The following is a 7,455-nucleotide window of genomic DNA, read 5'->3' as shown; positions in this document are numbered from 1 at the left end:
ATATGTAACCATAAGCACTAAGTTTTCAGTAGCTGAAACCGAACGAAGAGAAAAGACAACACAACGGCAACAACCTTTCAGCAAATATCCACTTGCCGGTATTCAGACTTACATAAAACACAGTTAAACCAAGAATTTTTTTATCATTGGCTATAATAGATTATAAGCAGACAATTAAACACTGGTGACAAAGACAGTAAAGACAACTGTACTCAGAAGCCTCCAGGGGGTCGGTCTGCCCTCGTTCACTTAGGTGACACAGGTGGTGAGCCCAACTATACTTGATCTGTTGGAACATAACCAAGGGACAGACACGGACCGACGACAAACGACTTGCTTGCCACCAATCGGTACATGAGAATTCAAACACAAAATGTTACGGGCGTGATTATCCAATACAAAATATGTACATTTATTAAGCTGTCAAAACTACACACAGTGTTGGACAGCGACAACAGGTGAGAAAAGGACACTGCCTGAAATTACGTTAGTGGCCAGGGCAAGTAACCGGAACTCTAATGGCCGCAAGGCAGAAAATTCCGCTGGTGCACTTGAATTGTAGTCAACCTATACAGTTAATTCCACCGCATGGCGGCTAAATTTCAGCAATACAAACACTTGGTGTAGCTCACAGGAAAACTTCCCCAACAGCGCACCACCGAAACGAAGCACACAACATGAATGGACGTCGCTTGGGTACTTAAAATAATCACTCAACTTTGACGTCCGGGGTCGGTGAACCACGAAGCTCGTCGCGATCGGACAGCTCCACACACGCTCCGACACTGCGCAGGGACTGCCAGCGGATCCAGCCGACTGCACCGAGCACAGATAACTTCCCTGGTCCGCAGCAACCGACCGACCGCCTTTTCAGAATGCCGACAGCATCTAAAATAGTCGTCAGTGGAAATAACACCTACTACACGCACACCCTGACACACACTTGCACGAAGACCTGAACGATACCCAACAGTAACCAACCACGCACAAAGACAAATCGGGAGTTGATGCGCGCGCGCACACACACACACACACACACACACACACACACACACACACACACACAGCCGACTCATGAACAATCAGCGAGCCGGTAGGACGACCGACCGACGATACACCAAGGCCGTGGCCGGACTCAAGTGATGCGTGGCGGCAATAGGCGGGCGAGCCATGTCGACGCAGACCTCACTGCTCCAACCCGACTGCACTAGTGCAGCACTGCGACTCCCAGACTGGCAGGTCTGGACTGCGCTCCAGACGCATTCCAACTGGCTGGAAGCCCGAACTTGCGACCCGAACTCACTTACGACAGACAACGACCGGGAAGTAATAGCAGGTGAGCAAAGATACTACGAGAGGAGACAAATCGATACGCGCTGTTAGCGCCGGTCACGGTCAGGCAAAGCAGCTACTTAGTGACACCAGTAATTTAATTTAACGTAGTGAGGTGGAAGTACGTTAAAAGCAGTGTGTAAAAAACGTGATGGCGGGAAGACAAGCCACGCTCGGCTCACGCATGACGCCTAAGACAGTATTTCCACATGGTGTAAGGAATTAGTCTCCTCCTTACACACAGAAACACACAGTATAAAGCACATAAATGCAGTACTCCATTGTTTCCAATTGAAATCGGAACACCAGAAATTTTATTTATCGTGTTTACGCAGTGAAGTAGGAAGAACTCATGATTAAATTTATAGGTAATATAGGAATGTAAATGGGGCAAAATTTAGTTTATAGCTCTGCACCTAGGTATTCAGCCCCTTCATACCGACATAAAACTCTATTCAAGTTATTTACGCTTGAAATGGATCGAAAACATACGAAGGAGAAGAATTTTTCTTTTAATTTTCGCCAAATGGAACGTTTGCTCAGGCAGTCATCCATTGAGGAGAAGCGATTATCGTGTTTGCACTGAGGAGAGAAAAATTCATGAACTATATGTGACATAAATAACAGCCTATTATTAAGAAAAGAAAACCATTAATGTAACCTCCAGCATTGGCTGAATAATATTTTTTCAGCCTCTGATGTTGCGTGAAATAGAATCTACAGTGAAAATCGAAAATGTTTGGTTTCCAGTATTTAGCTACTTCTTCCACCTACTTCTCTACATCGTCATAAATGTGCCAAAATGCTGTTGTCATAGCCAGTAGTTCACGTGTGCCAAGATATGAAAACAGGGAAAACGACAAATCTAGGTTGTGTAGTGGATCACCAAATGCTGCTAGAGCGTCTTCAGTGCCCATGCAGTATACAGCCGAGAATTACCATGAATAAGGAAACTGATGTCAGTTACGTTATGTAGTCTGTATGAAATAAGGCGAAGCCCCTCACCAGCCACTTCACACTTGGCGGGATACACTGTTTTCGAGGCTTCTGTGTGTCGTCTGAACTGTAAAGTGTGACGTGTCGCAACAGACAGGCACACTAGAGACACTGCGCAGCCCATAAGCGCAAAACTTCAAAGGATTTTAATTTCGCGACCAATCGGAGGTCGAAGAATAGAATTACGCTCTTACAAATGGGGTTACTCCTGCTTTCTTTGTGCGGTTGCGCTGAAATACTAATCAGGAGTACCCCCAAGCATATGGTACACTTTCAGCCAGTTTCACATTTCTTGCATTGTGTTCGTGGTGTGGCAGTTTGAATGATGAGTAGCCTGAGACATCGCTGTCTGACTTCCACTTCAGCGGCAACATGGAAGCCGCTAAAATTGTCCCCGTGCTAACAGTCTCTGGTGCTCCAGAAATCTTCCCATTGTTGAAGTGGGTTTCTGGCTCCCTGTGAACAACCTCAATTCCTGACTCAAAGTACGTGGCGTGGTACTAAGATCCTACACAACTGCGCAAACGATACATCTATTGTCACGGGGCCAAGGAGCCATTGAAATCCTGCTTGGCATTGAGTATAATCCTCCTGAACGCATCCAATTCATAGTCGCGTCACTGTCGTTCATCGACCTTGTCGACACAAAATTCGCAGGATCGCGAATAACATGTGCAGTTAGATTCTTGAGTTTCTCCTTGCGTATTTGATAATCAAAATATCCACGGGTGTGCTGCCGGTCTATAGTGTCCAACGGGCACAATATTTCGGCGATCATACATGTCGCCATCATCAGGTGAACTGACGGACTGAGCTCCTGTGAACGTGCCGGCGCGGAGATCCGTACGCTATGGCTGCTCAGAGGGAACTGGGTTCGGTCGCGGCGGCGGCCGATTTAAATACCCTCTGTCCGCGGCGCGCTCCCTCCGCCGTCCGCGCCCCGCGCCACGGTCACGTGGTTGAACAATTTGCGACGGCGTCTGAGATGACGTCGGTGTGATGGCTCTGTCCGCCGTGGTCGTCACAACTATACGTTTGCTCGATTTACTCTTGATTAACCCAATCGCTGGTTCCCAAGCCTTGCTAAGATTATAGCCACAGTCACGGTTTATGAGGTCGTCATTGGTGCGAATTTCGATGGCCTCTCTAACAACGCTGTCCCAGTATCTCGACGTATGTACCAGAATCCTCGTGCGGTCATACTCCATGGCGTGGATTTCCGACAAACAATGTTCAGCGACCGCCGACTTGCTCGGATACATCAGTCGAGTGTGCCTCTGGTGTTCACGGCATCGATCCTCGACGGTACGCATCGTCTGACCAATATACGACTTGCCACATTGACACGGAATCTGGTACACGCCGGCCTTCCTCAAACCGACGTCATCTTTGGCGCTCCCCACCAGTGCACGAGTTTTATTTGGAGGACAAAACACAGTTTCGACCCGGTGTTTCTTCAGAATGCGGGCGATTTTCCCCGAGAGTGCGCCTGTGTATGGAATAAATGCAGTGCCTACCTTCTCCCTCGTGACTTCATCCATCTCAACAGGTTGTGCTGCAGTGGTTGGGCGGAGAGCACGTTGAATCTGCCACTCTGAGTACCCATTTTTTCGAAATACAGTTCTCAGATGTTCCAATTCCTGGGGTAGACTCTCTGCGTCAGAGATAGTGCGCGCCCTATGTACTAGAGTTTTAAGTACCCCATTCCTTTGTGAAGGGTGGTGGCAGCTGCCTGCGTGCAAATACAGATCAGTGTGCGTTGTCTTCCGATACACCCCATGACCTAGGGTGCCGTCAGCCCTTCTCTTGACCAAGACGTCAAGGAAAGGTAATTTACCCTCCGTTTCAGTCTCCATAGTGAATTTGATGTTGGGGTGTATGGAGTTTAGATGTGTAAGGAAGTCAAGGAGTTTATTCATACCATGTGGCCAGATGACAAACGTGTCGTCCACGTAACATGTGCAGTAATATCGAGCAACGGTAAACTGCCGTTTTGATTGGACGCATTCCTGCCGCTGTCAAGTTCCGACAAGCCGAAGGACGTTTCTCTTTCTCGCACGACACATCTTCTTACAAACAACTGAAATTCAAGCGTGATTTTCGAGTGAGAAATCCATTGCGACAGTATCATATATTCTCACTCCATAAGACACAGTGGAGCGGTTTAGAGTTACGAAGTTGTTTCGAAGTATGATGACAACGAATTGTACGTGGTGATCCGCCCCTCTGATGGAAACATTAACCTCGCTGGCCTCCTTGTTACTATTCGGTAGTAGCTGTCCATGTACCAATACCGGGGTTGACGTTTTTCTTTCCATTATCTCCATACAACACGAAAGCAATCCATAAGCACACCCTTTACAGTCACCTACCTTGAATGTACCTCAGACACAAGCTTACGTTACGAGAGGAAAAGGCCAATGCGTGAAGAACGGAGAGTACTCTTTCCGATTATGGGTCGAAAATAACCTGCACAGTCTCTCACTCAACAGTGAGAAGTGACTCACTTCGTGCTATACTTCCAGATACATACGGATACTGCAAATTGAAATCTTTTCCACACTTTAGTGCTTCTTTTAGTTTATTTTAAGCGAATTGTGACAGATATGTGACCTTTCACTTTCTTTATGCGTTTTTAATACTGTAATTTCCTATTCACTGGATTTGTTAATGAATAAGTTTTCTCCTAAGAGTCTATTTTCTTTTAATAACATTTTACATGAAGTGTTTCTGGAAATGATTCCCATGTCGAAGTGCGTTTTTCTCTGTGTACTATGTCATTTCTTCGTTATGTCTTTCATGTGTGAGGCTCGGCATTGTTGCAGTTGGCCGTGGTGGCGGAGCGGTTCTAGGCGCTTCAGTCTCTCTGCCTCGGGCATGGATGTGTGTGATGTCCTTAGGTTAGTTAGGTTTAAGTAGTTCTACGTTCTAGGGGACTGATGACCTCAGATGTTTAGTTCCATAGTGCTCAGAGCCATTTGAACCCTCTGCATCGTTGCGTTGCCTTTACTGCAGTGTATAGAATCGTGGCAATATTTAGCTGATTATCGACTTTGTACGTAGTTTGGGGGGAAATTTGGAAGGTCGTGAGCTTACTGTTTTCTTATGGTTCATTTGTACTGAGCGTCCCACATACCAAACATCACGCACAATGTATGAGTGAAACTCAGCACGAATGGACCGTACGAAACAATATCTTCCAAATTTCACCAGTAACTATATACAAAGTTCGACAGTCAACCAAAAATTGTGACATTTTCATATACCACAGTGGAGGTGATAGAACAATGCACAACTTGACATGTCAAAAACATTTCGAAAAATGGGATAGCACACACAGAGAAATGCACTCCATAATAGAAATCGTTTCCTGAAACCCATTGTTTGCACAGTCGTAGGCTTTCACAAACAATTCCTGACTGATCGAATAAAAATTTCCTTTTCTTATCTGGCCATATTAAGTTTTCAGGCATAGTGCCTGCTGCAGAGGAAAACTTTCACAAGCCCACATAACATAATGGTCCATCTGTACGTTGGTGCAGGTGCTGTTGTGCACCTGATCAAAGCTACATGTGTAAACAGACCAGACGCAAAGGCAACGAGACCATATGGCGCGCACGTATCGCCATAACGGTTGAGGCTGCCGTCGCAAGAAGCCAGGGGCTGTACAAAAAAGTTGTAATGTAGTTAACATTATCTGTCGTTGTAAATCTGATGTCGGTGATTGCTGTAGAATATCTCTGGGTGAAACACCACGGTGCAGACACCGCTACCTGACTGAGGCAGCCTGAGGGGGAAACAATAAAGTTATAAAAAGGTAGGGAAGATTAAGCGGTCAATACAAAGATACTGGTTTTAAACTAGACAGTTATGGTGGCCCACTTGGATGATATGACAATAGAAGAGATCCATGTCTTCTCTCATTCATTATGAATTATTGCTTGTGTTTCAATTCAATTCTGGGCAACGGCCTTGCCGCAGTGGATACACCGGTTCCCGTGAGATCACCGAAGTCAAGCGCTGTCGGGCGTGGTCGGCACTTGGATGGGTGACCATGCAGGCCGCCATGCGCTGTTGCCATTTTTCGGGGTGCACTCAGCCTCGTGATGCCAATTGAAGAGGTACTCGACCGAGTAGTAGCGGCTTCGGTCAAGAATACCATCATAACGACCGGGAGAGCGGTGTGCTGACCCCACGCCCCTCCTATCCGCATCCTCCACTGAGGATGACACGGCGGTCGGATGGTCCCGGTAGGCCACTCGTGGCCTGAAGACGGAGTGTTTAAATTCAACTGTACAAATGTATTCAGCAATGGCGAGAATATCTAGTAGGGTGTTTGCATCGCTTAAAATAATGTTATTTAAATGCGTGATATGTTATTAAAATAGATATTTATATAAAACAAACTGGACCATTGGTAGCACTCTATTTGTGACAGGTGAAATTCCTGTTTCGACTTCAGGACTGACCCTTTAAGTCTCAACTTGTCGGCAGTAGTTCAATAACAGCTGCTACACAGACGGTAACTGATCAGCCCATCAGACACATTTTTGTCTTTTTCTTTTTCTGACTATGTTGGGAGAATCTTAATGAAAGGCGATCATGGGCTCAAGAAATGGCATAATGACGGGATAATCACCGCCACGAGTACCAGCACCGTCTGCACACGGCGCTAACCGGTTAAGGTGGTACTGCGCTATCAGCATTCTCCAGCGGAAATTGTCAGCTTTATTTGGCTGAAAAAAAAAACTGTTCATTGACGAAAATGGACACGCATTGTGTGTGTGTGTGTGAATTCCTAAGGAAACAAACTGCTGAGATCATCGGTCCCTAGACTCACACACTGCTTAAACCAACTTAAACTATGTTACGCTAAGAACAACACAGACACACCCATGCCCGAGGGACGACTCGACGACTCGAACCCCGGCGGGAGGGGCCGCGCAGTCCGTGACATGGCGCCCGAAACCACGCGGCCACTCCACGCGGCGACGCGGTTAGAATTCCTACGTTACCTCTGTTAAAACGCACATTTTCTTTGTGACCAAATGCTAGTCACGTTTTCCTGTCTGTGATACACATAAATGAAGTCTTTAATATCCGTGAATGTATAATAAGACAAAAATG

The 7,455-nt window shown here is 46.3% G+C and overlaps 1 pseudogene; it reads left to right on the top strand.

The window, feature by feature from the left end:
• The first annotated feature begins 6,290 nt into the window (after positions 1-6,290).
• On the top strand, positions 6,291-6,408 carry LOC126263964 (5S ribosomal RNA; annotated as a pseudogene).
• The last annotated feature ends 1,047 nt before the right edge of the window (positions 6,409-7,455 follow it).

Source organism: Schistocerca nitens, chromosome 6, assembly GCF_023898315.1.
Source record: "Schistocerca nitens isolate TAMUIC-IGC-003100 chromosome 6, iqSchNite1.1, whole genome shotgun sequence".
Classification (NCBI taxonomy): domain Eukaryota; kingdom Metazoa; phylum Arthropoda; class Insecta; order Orthoptera; family Acrididae; genus Schistocerca; species Schistocerca nitens.
The sequence above is the reverse complement of the archived record's forward strand: the minus strand, read 5'-3'. Positions and strand labels throughout refer to the sequence as shown.